The sequence below is a fragment of the Momordica charantia genome, assembly GCF_013281855.1.
Source record: "Momordica charantia cultivar OHB3-1 chromosome 9 unlocalized genomic scaffold, Mcharantia_2.0 BLBB01000009.1, whole genome shotgun sequence".
In the NCBI taxonomy this organism is placed as follows: Eukaryota; Viridiplantae; Streptophyta; class Magnoliopsida; order Cucurbitales; family Cucurbitaceae; genus Momordica; species Momordica charantia.
In genome coordinates this window covers 16,468,042-16,479,983 of record NW_028275167.1, presented here as the reverse complement: position 1 = coordinate 16,479,983, position 11,942 = coordinate 16,468,042, and the positions used below count along the sequence as shown (strand labels likewise).

At 39.9% G+C, this 11,942-nt stretch overlaps 1 long non-coding RNA gene across 1 annotated transcript; it reads right to left on the bottom strand.

The window, feature by feature from the left end:
- Positions 1-1,575: 1,575 nt before the first annotated feature.
- On the bottom strand, positions 1,576-4,134 carry LOC148209087 (uncharacterized). The gene is made up of 2 exons (XR_015787033.1): positions 3,222-4,134; positions 1,576-1,882 (listed from the first exon to the last, which is right to left on the bottom strand). It is a non-coding gene; the product is annotated as an uncharacterized LOC148209087 (long non-coding RNA).
- Between the last annotated feature and the right edge of the window lie 7,808 nt (positions 4,135-11,942).

Sequence of the window (11,942 nt, the reverse complement as noted above, 5' to 3'; positions counted from 1 at the left end):
GTGACAAGCTCATATTGTATTTAGCTATCTGAAAAGGTAGTGGGCTCGACCTTGATGAAGGACGAATAAGGTTGTCAAAACTTGATCTACTATACTAGAAAAGCCAAGATAGATGCCGAAACACGGTATCCATGCATTGAGAAGCTTGCTCTCGCACTCGTCACATAAGCTTAGTGTCTTCGCTCATATTTCCAACCTGTTTAGTGGCTGTTATAACTAACTTTTCTCTTCGGCAAGTGTTTTTGCAGCCAAAAACCTTTGAAAGGTTGATTAAGTGGGCACTCAAGCTATGTGAGTATGACATAAGCTTAAAGCCGATGACTGTTGTTAAAGAACAGGTCGTAGTAGACTTTATCGTCTAGCTAACGCTTTCAACTGGAGAAAAACCTTACGTTCACAAATAATGGATCATATTCGTGGACGACTTATATCCAATGACAACGGTTGTAGAGTTGGCATACTACTATTAGCACCAGATGGTATTAGATTTAAGTATGACCTCCGCTTTAACTTTTTAGCTTCGAATAATTAAGTAGATGATGAAGCTATTCTTTTCGGCCTTCATCTCACCTTCTAGTTTTGAGCGACTCATAACTCATAGTGAACTAGATTAATGAGCAATACCAAGCTAAGGACAACAACATGGAGAAGTATGTGAGCAAAGTCAAGGAGCTCCTTATCGAGTTCAAGCAGTACAGCATATGCCAAATCATCGTGTCGAAAAACTTGAAGACTGATGCCCTCGCAAAGCTAGCAGCCGTCTATGAGACATAATTAGTGAGGTCAGTTCTGGTGGAGATACTAAATATTTTGTCTATAGTCAGTGCTCGACCTAATGAACTATGAAGTTCAGACTTCTTTTTATGAACCTATCATGGCATTTATTAAAGGCAATCCACTACAAGGCATAGTTAAAGTAAGGAAGCTCGATCGTGCCCATTACATCATTCGTGATGGAAAACTATACCAGCGTAGATTCTCCCTCCTTGAGATGTCTTGATCCAACAAAAGTAGATTATGTTGTTCTAGAAGTTCACGAAGAAATCTACAATAATCACTCGTGGGTTGACCTATGGCAGCGAAAAATAATTCGGCATGGATACTACTGGCCGATTTTTAATCATAACATAAAGACTTTGCTTGAAGGTGTAATATGTGTTAACGGTTCACGAATTCGCTCAACTACCCCCAATCTACTTATGCCATTCTCCAGCCCTTTGCCTGTCGTTCAATAAGGATTGACCTTGTAACGCCCCAAGATTTTCAACATCCCAACAGGGACCATTACTAAAAGCCACCTAAAAAGTCTTGCTCGTACCAGAGAATTAAACCACTTGGAATACAAATTATAACAAATTCTCACCACGCTTCCACTGCGCTACTCTGAATAATAACACTTACAAAAACTTGCACTAAAGAAACCAAACAACACTAAAGTTCTAACAAACTAAAATTCTTCACAGTTAATAATTTAATAACAATCTAACCTTATAAAATTTCTCAATGAAATCTTCACTAATCATAAACCATCCACTACACAAATCTAACTTTCTCAAATAGCAGCGAAGCAAAAACTAACTCAAGTTCAACTTGAACAAACGTATTATACTGATAAATATCTTCTATAGATTACAGCACCATAGTTCAAGTAGCTAAACAAAATTAATGTTCTCAAGAATAACGAACTGTCAATCCTAAAACATCCCTTAAAAAAGGAACTTAACAAACCAATTTATTAATCTTATAACAGACTCAAGCTACAATAAACAACTATAACTATCCTATTCAAATTGAAACTTAACAACGCAGTGTTAAATGGTCACTCTCATCAAGTCTCCTCTTTGCCATCACCATTCCAAGAGTTAGCTCGATACCTGCAAAACTGGGGGGGGGGGGGGGGGAAGAGGGATGAGTACAACCACGGTACCCAGTAAGTAACCTTTATCTGAAGGGTCACGCACAAACAACATGCTTATCAAGGAAACAACGTGTCATGCTTATCAAAGAATCAACACATCATGCTTATCATTAATCTCAAGCCTTAAATAAAAGAAACATATTACAAGAAGCAGTGTATGCATAAGTTTAACTAAACATGTACCATACATGCCAAACTCAACCTCACATCTTGACTCACTAATTCTCTTTCTTGATTCCTCCACAACTTACTCCTTGAGTCGTATCGACCCCTGACGTCACGTAGCCAAGGCATCAACACTTCTCTACAGTGCTCGGTGTTGGACTTTGACATTTATCCCCAAGGCCACAACTACAACTCAATGTATTGGTCCTTGGCCTCCAAGCAACTTCTAACCTATCACATTATGTTAGTCTTCCAAGTCTAACTCCTCGAATCGTATCGGCCCTTGTCATTTATCCCCAAAGCCCAACACTCATCTATAAAGGCTTGGCGTTCGACCATTCCATTTATCCCCAAGGACTTGAACTGTGCATCGACCCTTGACATTTATCCCCAAGGTATCAACGACTACTCAACGTATTGGTCCTTAACCGTCACCACATCAAGACCCAATAGTAATTCAAGAATTAGAATCACCGTGTCGAGCCCCGACCTTTGTACCTGGAGCCTCGACACTCATCTCTACCAAGTTGGGGTATCGATCCCTAACCTTTGCACCAAGAGTCTCGATACCCAACTAGTGACGTACCAACCCTCTGACCCTGTTACTCATCCACACACTTCATTATATCCCGAAACTCTCACCACAATCCTACATGCTTCTGAGTCGTGACCCATGCAGAAATTATCTCACAACAGTGCAACATGCATTATACACGAGACATATGCCACTATCATCCGGACATGGCCATCCAACATCACAAGTACACCTTTCTCTCAACATTCAGCATACTTTACACACCACAGCGTAAAAAATTCATAAAAGAGACGTAGCCGACATGTATCCAGAAACGCATCCAACACTGAAAAAGGTTTCATATTAATCATAACACAACCAATATGTATCAAGTAGTATCAACTGCAAGCAATCATACAACAACATTCATAGGCACACAAACAAACATTTCGTTCATAACAACACAAAACAAACAATCCCTCAGTAAGAAACTACTTACAACAATGACCCTAACACTACTAAGCTTGCCGAAGGATTCCCTAAAACAAACGAGATTACATTTGCATTAGGAATCCATAGGAAACACTTAAATTAATAGAAACCAAGCTTTAGGTGATTTGTTACCTACTAACACACTAAAATCTCTCGGGTTAAGAGTGGGTCGATGTCGAATGAGCTTGGCTATTCAAAACTGAGTTCGAAAAGTTTTGGACTTGCTGGAACAATGCTAAAAAGGAATGGGTAACTCGAATAAACCTTCGATTGAGTGTCGGCAAGTGTCGAAAGGATGCCGAAGGGGTTGGGTATCATGGATTTGGCTTCGAACACAAGTGGGTATCAAGAATCAAGCTTCAAACAGGTGTGGGTCAACACCGAACGTTGTCGGTAGGCTGGGAAACGTCACCAAACCCACTGGCATCGTAAATCTGAGCTCAGGGTCACCAGAAAGCTATATTGTGGGTATTTCTTGTTCGTCGAAGGTGTGCTTGCCGTGGAAGGAGTTACGCCATCGTCGGGATCTCGTCAGAATACTCGTAGACGTCAAAAATCGCCGTGCACGGGGAGGAGTGTCTCCAGAAATGCTGCTGGTCCTGATTTCGTTAGATCTGATGCAGATCTGGGCATTGGGCATATTGGCAACAACATGGACGTCGCCGGATGAAGGTTGACCTTCGCTGGAGGGAGGTCGCGTCGTGCCCGGTCTGTCGAGAAGAAGCGCCACCGGAGAGCTGGGTCGTTCGAGGGGGACCGTAGCAGGCCAAAACGTTGTAATCCATAGGTCGCACCGATGTTGCTCGTGTTGCACCGACGTCGATCCGAGAACATAGTCGCTCGTAGAGGCCATCGATGACGCTGCAGTCGCCGGAAAACAAAGGGGCGGGATGCGACGACTGGGGGTTGAATAAGAAGAAGAAGATAGGGACCTAGGGTTCGTTGTTTTATTTTTCTTTTAGTTTCCTTTGTTTTTGTTTTCTTTTATTTATTTACTAACCTTGTTTTAAAACCAATAAACTAAATTCTCAAATTTTGAAAGACGTCCAACTAAATAAAACCACCGGCCCAAAAACAAGAACAAGAAGTTTCAAATTACATTTTATTAATTAAAGTAAATCCTACAACAACCCAAAATAAGTTAATTAACTTTAACTCTAAAACCCAAGAATAAAGTAAAGTCTGAAAAGAGAAAATTAGATTTCCAAAACCTTGAATTAAGATCGAAATAAAATCTCTCTCAAAATTTTGGAAACTTAATTTCTCTTAATCCGACGAACTTAATTCTAATTTACCTAAAATTAGAACTCCAAAATTATAAAATCCAAGAATTAAAATTACTAGATTTGGGAAAAATCGAAAGGCACTATTTATATCTTAAAATCAACGAGTCAGAGCACGCGGGGTGTTACAAACCTAATTAGCTCCTTACCTCTTGGGAAAGGTTGACCAAATTTCTCGTACTTGCAGTTGATGGGATCTGAATCTCGGAGCAGAAGCGGATCTTTGTTCATCAATTTTGAGAAACAAAATTAAAGGTGTGCAAAAATGAAATACAGGGGAACCCATATATTTGAATCTTATTCAAATGCATATCTCTCGTACAACCTATAGTCGTAATGTACATCTTATGCACATTATTTTTAACCTATAGTTTTAATATGAATATTATTCATATTAATTTTATTTGAATCTCATTCAAATAATTTCTCTCATAATATATAGTTTTAATTTAGAATTAACTATATATTATAATGTATCAACATTTGTTAACTACGGGTCACTCCACTAAAGACCCACAGTTGCACTCTTCTCACTGCAGAATGTTTTCGTGTCTACGGATATACGACTATTAATGACAAGTCAATCCTTCATGACTGCTCGTAACTCAAATTGGGTCAAATTACCGTTTTACCTTTGAGTTACATCTTACTCGTTAAATACCACTGTTCCTCTAATGAACAACCCTATTATGGTCCAACCAATAACCGGAAATCTCTCTCGGGCCAATGAGAGGGTGGGGCCCCTTGTTCAAGTCTCGGAGTCAGCATTTAAGAGAACACTCATCTACTCCCCTTGTAACGACCCAGAATTTCCCACACGCTTCTAGGTCACATTAACTACCCAACTGTTTAAACTTAACCCCAAAGACGAGATGTCAACTCCCTGTGCAATAATTATATAATCAAGCTTCACCTCTCATCAATTTAACAATAAATCAATTCCATAGAATATCAATCAACAACATCCGTGGACAACCTCACGAGGCAAATTTATTATTCCAACTAGGCAAAACTCAATGAATGGAAGAAAACTAAAGTAAACACCTGTCTCGAAATAAAATAAACAATAAGTGGGAACCTCCCAATTATTCAGATAAGATCAGATAGTTTATCGACCAAACAAAGGGTCTTAACCAACTAAACTTAAGCTAAGCAAAGGTAACTACGCAGCTTATGGTCCTCGCTCGTCATGTCTCCTCCGTCTCATCACCATGGTCACCAACAAATCCTTCACCTGAAACAATAATTGCAGAGGGGGGTGAGTATATAAATATACTCCGTAAGTAGCCCTCACCAACACTCGCACACATCATGCTCAACAAAATCATGAAAACATTCATAGTCATGCTCTTCATCACATTATACAACCAAACATAGGCACATTCTATAAAATTCGGTGACAACCACAACCAATAACACATTAACTACCAACCTCGAGTTTCTCTAACATCTCGAGTACCTCTAAGCTTATCACAACTATCCTAGCCCTCCACAGTTAACTTCTTCGAGTAGAGTCGGCCCCTGACCATTTTTACCCAGAGCCCCGACACTACCGCATCGGCCCTCGACCATTTTTACCCAAGGCCCCGATGACTTCACCATCTATCGGACCTTGACCATTTTTACCCAAGGCCCCAATAGCTTTCCTTCCAAAGGACTCTTCGCATCGACCCTCGACCATTTTTACCCGAGGCCTCAATACTCAATTAGTGACGTATCAGCTCCCGACCATTTATACCCGAGGCCCTGACACTCACCCATTCACTTTCTCCAAGAATCCAACTCTCACCAGAGTGTTACTGTATACTTTCTTAAGCCATGACTCATGCGGCTTTCAGCTCACCAACACAATTCAGCATGCTTCCACAACATAAACAACATTCTAATGATGAAATGATAAACCAATCATGCTTTCACAATATAACATTTCTTAACAACAGCTCCACTCTGAGTTTTGTCACAACAAAGCATAACCAAACAAATTTTAAACAATTAGAGCCCAACACAGTTCACCAAAAACACTTAATATCCAACATCAATATTCAATAAGCATTGCTAGATGTAATAAACACACGAAACACGCCGAACAATTCATGCATATTCAGACAACAACATCCCCACAGCAATTCTCAGCAGTTTAGCAAAGCAGAGTTTACACCATTATCACCGACAAATATTCAACAACACTCTAAGTATATAGATTACCACAACCGAGAGCTACCTAACACATCAGCGTATCAAAAATAATATCGAACATCACAAAAACAGCATATTAGAGGCCATTCGACACACATTAACGCACACACACGCCCCTTGTCTACTTACTCACAACCGCGCCCTTAAGTTTTGCGTCGATCTCATACCTAAGCACTAAAACAGAAAAAATACAGCAAATTACGTACACTATTCAGCCTTCAAAATCAATTCTAAAAGGGTTCAAATGACTCATTACCACCAAAACCGACTTCGTATAGGTGTGGGTCACCTAGATCTAGCTCGCGAAGGTGTGGGTAGCCTAAATCGGGCTTCAACAACGATGAGTAAGCGTCAAACGTCGCTGAAAAATTGTGGGTTTGCTCCACCTGCCGTGCGCCAGCGCCGATGTGGTCGTGTAGGAGGGAGCGACGCCGTGGGACACCAGAAACTAAGTCGCCGCCGCTGCTGCTCGAATGCCGCCGAGGAGAAGGTCGCGCCGCCGCTGTTATGGATCGTCGGGACGTCGGGTTGAAGTCGCGCCACCGCTGGATGGGTTGCCGGCCGCCGCTGCTGCTGTTACGAACTCGCCGTCGCGGGATGTGGTCGCCGGCCGTCGAACTCCAACAGACCCGTTCAACAACGCGGGTGGGGGCTGAAATCTCGTCGCACCGCCGCAGAGAGGGACGTCGGAGTTGCTGCTACCCCGTGCGCTGCTGCGTGAGGAGTCGTCCGCCGCCGGAGTGGTGCCGTCGCCGGTGAACAAGAATAAGAAGAGAGGTGGGTGGCTAGGGCAAGAAGGAAGAGAAAGAGAACTTGGGTGCTAGGGTTTCTTTTTGTTTTCCTTCTTTTTCCCTTTTCTTTTACTTTTCCTTTGTTTTAAAAACCAAACTAAACAAAAAAAAAACCCAACATAACCAAGCCCAAAAGCAAAAGAAACTCATCCCAACTTAAGACAAAACCAACCACACGGAGCCCGATAAATATAAATTTAATTAGAGTTTAATTTAAAAAAATAAATAAAAAAATAAAAATAAAAATCTCCCGATTCGAGACTAACTAACCTGAGGGACTCGGGGCAGTACACCCCTAAAGTTGGGGAGGAGTGAATTCCATCTTGTGAAGTTATGTTCCCAGCTCCCCACTCGGTCTCGTCCCCAAAATGGTAGGAATATTAAGTCAGCAACTCGGGCCACTCTCACCCATACAGATCAAAGGACGAGCCCTCACGAGTAGGAGTCCATAACTCACTCAGGATTGAGAATGAGTTGTCTGGTCATCCTATGAAATAGCAATCTGTTATTCAATGACGTTACATCTAAAGATTGTCTATTTCGCAGTCCAGTCTTATACAAACTCATTGTATAAGATACCCCCACTCGCATGTCTCCACACGAACGACCTTGATCGAATCGTCTGTAACATTTACAAAGTGGGCCGTATCCATAGTGTTGCCAGGATAAGGTACCCAGCCTTATCCATATACTATGGACCCTTTAGGTTATTCACGGGACATTATCCACTCGTATATTAGGGGTATATCAAATATTTACCTTGTATATCAGGGGTATATCAAATATATACCTAGTATATCAAATATATATGACTGGGCGTTTTTGCTGAACGCACGCGCTAAGCGTGGTAACAATTATATAGATGCAAGCGCACACCTGTCAGAGTAATATAAAATGGATGGAGTATCCAAGTATCGATCCTCAAGGACTTCTAAATAATTTCCAAACTCTGAAGTTTTAAAGAATAGTGAATGTTGAAATGAGTGATTCTTGTAAAATGGGAAGTGGTCACAAATAATGGTTTTGGATTTGGGATTTGGACTTATAATGATAAAACCTAGCCCGATTTACTTCAAGTTAGCCAACAAAGAATCAAGGACATGCTAAGGATAATATGCATTTTACTTTAGAAACTAACGACTACGCTTCTCACTTTACTTATGTCTAAGCAAGTTCAAAGTCCTAAGACATTCCCTAATATGTCTATTATGAGATATATCTTAGTTTTAGGATGGAAATAGTCGCAACCTCGGGTTAAGGTCCTATGTCTAGGCTACTTAAGCGGAACCCTTATGTCTAAGGCGCTCCTCTCCTCGGTTTAACCACTCAACAATGCAAATAAGCAACCTTTTCAGTATTGACTTGTTAAGACTTACAGTGGCCTTCTCTAAATCCTAACTTTTTGGGAAAACATGTTGAGCAATGAATGGAAAGCAAAAACACTACTTCTTAGCAACCCTTTTTAGACATAAAAGGCTAACTATCCATAACCGGGCTAGAGACGGGAATTTAGAAAGACATATTGAAGAAAATACAGCAAGTAAAATGGTTGAATGTGCAATGCATGTGTGAAAAACAAAAGTTAACTAACGGAGAGTTTTTATCGGGATTGAGAGCTTCGCCCTTCTCTTTCAAGCAAGGGGGAGTGTCACGTGCTCTTTCCTCCAAAAACACAACTCTCTTAACTAAAAATAAAGTAAAGGCAAAGGGAAGATAAGCAAAGTGCTGGATTTTTATATATTTGAATAAGTAGAAAATGACTAAGTACAAATGGAAACAAAACAAAGCTCAATAAAGGAATGTAAAGTGCTCGAGATTTAAAAACCAAAAGTAACTAATGAAAGCAACTCAAAAGTACTTAGAAAGCAACAAAGAAACACTAAAAATGATCAAGAGAAGGAAGCAAGACTTGATGATTTTGGTGGAGAAGTTGCTGGAATTTATAGCTGTGCAGAATTGGTTAGGTAGGTCCTAAAACGATGGTGAATCACCCATTTCCAACTCTTTTGACTGACCAAATCGTGCTCAAACTGATAGTGGAACACTTCTTCTACACGTATGCATCGGTTGGAACCACCAAAACGCATTGGAAGACGCGTTTCATTAAGGGCAAAGTTGGAAGAAAACCTGTTTTTCTGCAGGCTTCCCAGGCGCCTGGCGCCTCCCATGTAAGTTTTTCCGTCTTTTTGCTTCTTTTGATTAATTTGCACTCCCAAATGGTCCTAAAATATCATAAATACAATATAAGCCAACCACAAACCATAATATATGAATTTTGCATGAATTGGAACTCAAACGATCGAGAAAAATCCGAAACAAAGCTGAAACATTGTAAAAACAGCATCTAAAACCTTCTTTTTACGCATGTAAACAAGCGTAATCAATATACCCAATATATATACTGTCCCGATTACATGAAAATAACCTTGGATGTTTAGTTTATTGGATTTTGGACAATGCAATGCTATGAATTCAACAACAAATTTATTGAATAAAACTTTATTGAATATACATTTGTTACCAAATAAATTTACAAACTACGAGTTTAGAGCAACACACCCAACAACAGTGGATTACTTCACCAAATAGGCAGAGGTCGAACTGTTGACAATAATAACATAAGTGAAGATTACGAGCTTCGTTTGGACCAACATTGTATGTTGGCTTGGCATACCACATTCCATTGTTTCAGACAATGACAAGTAGTTTAATAACTCAAGTTCAACGAGTTTTGTTCAAAGCTCATAATCAAGCATTCAAGCTTATCCTCTACGCAACCATAAGGCAATGGTCAGGTAAAGACCATCAACGAGAAATTAAGTGAAGATTGAAACTTAGGCTTGAAGATCGTAAAGGAAAATGGGCGAAAGAGCTACTATAAGTATTATGGTCTTTCCAAACAACCACACACAAGTTCATCCAACAAGACACCTTTCGCGCTAGCCTTCGAATCGGAAGCAACAGTACACGTTAAGAAAAAAATGCTTACCGTTCGGGTGGAAGACCTCAACCTTGGCGAGAATTATGAAGCCCTTCGTTTCAACCTCGATTGATATATTGCAAGAAAAAGATAAGCTTCCAAACTTCAGTTGGCTAACTATAAAATCCTAGAGTCAAGCCCAGAGACCTAGTCCTTTAAAGTGATAAGAGCAAATGCTCTACTTGACTTGATCTTCAATTAAAACTTATAGGACTTGTAAATTTTTAAGTTACTAAGGAATAATAAAAACCAAGAATAAAGCTGAAAACACATTCATTAAAATGAGGGTTAAAGTATATATGGCTCGACCCAAAGTAAAAAGAACGAATGAAACATAACATAAAATCTACACAGAAAATTCAGCTGATGATCTACAGCTTGGCCATCCAGCCATCCTTAGGAGGCTTCTCATTGGTAACTGAAGGGATGTGAATCCCGGAGCGGAAGCGGATTTTCATTGCTGATTTTTGGGATACAAAATCGAATTTTACAGAAGAAAAATACTGGGGAAATTCGAACCTTTGAAGAACGTTTCTTCAACGAGTTTCCCTCGAACACCACCACTGTGTCTTCCTCGCTATCCTCTTGGGTCTCGGGATCGTGCTGGTAGGAGCAATCCTTTGGAACGAGAGGGAGAGCTTGAGAGAATTCTTCTTGATTGAGAGAAAATGGGTGAGGTTCTTCTTCATCGTTCTATGTTTTTGTAGAATTGCAAAAACAAAACAGAAGTGATGACGTGGGGCAACTCCCCACATCACACTAACCTCCCACTCCCTTGCAATTTTGCAGGGGAGTTTAATATTATTAATATTAATAATATATATATATATATAAATCAAATACATAATTAACACTTAATTATTTATCACAAAAATAGAATCATATTCTATAACATTTTCTCGTATAACCTATAGTTCTAATGTACAACTTATGCACATTATTTTTAACGTATAGTTTTAATATGAATCTTATTCATATTAATTTTATTTGAATCTCATTCAAATAGTTTCTCTCATAATATATAGTTTTAATTTATAATTAACTATATATTATAATGTATCAATATACATATAATTCCTTAAGTAATTTGAACAATTCAAATTCATCCAAAAACTTGATCCTCGTATTACCCGTTATGAGCTAGCAAGGGGACCTAATGGACCTACAGATCCGAAGCTCCAACGATGCAAGATTAATCGATCAAACTCATTGACCGAGTTAATCTAGATTCGTTAACTACGGGTCATTCCACTAAAGACCCGCAGTTGCACTCTTCTCACTGCATAATGTTTTCGTGTCCATGGATACATGACCATTCATGACGAGTCAATCCTTCACGAGTGTTCGTAACTCAAGTTGGGTCAAATTACCATTTTACCCCTGAGTTACATCTTACTCCTTAAACACCACTGCTCCTCTAATGAACAACCCGGTTATGGTCCAACCAATAACCGGAAGTCCCTCTCGGCCAATGAGAGGGTGGGGCCCCTTGTTCAAGTCCCGGAGTCAGTATTTAAGGGAACACTCATCTACTCCCCTAAAGTCGGGGAGGAGTGAATTCCATATTGTGAAGTTATGTTTCCAGCTCCTCACTCGGTCTCGT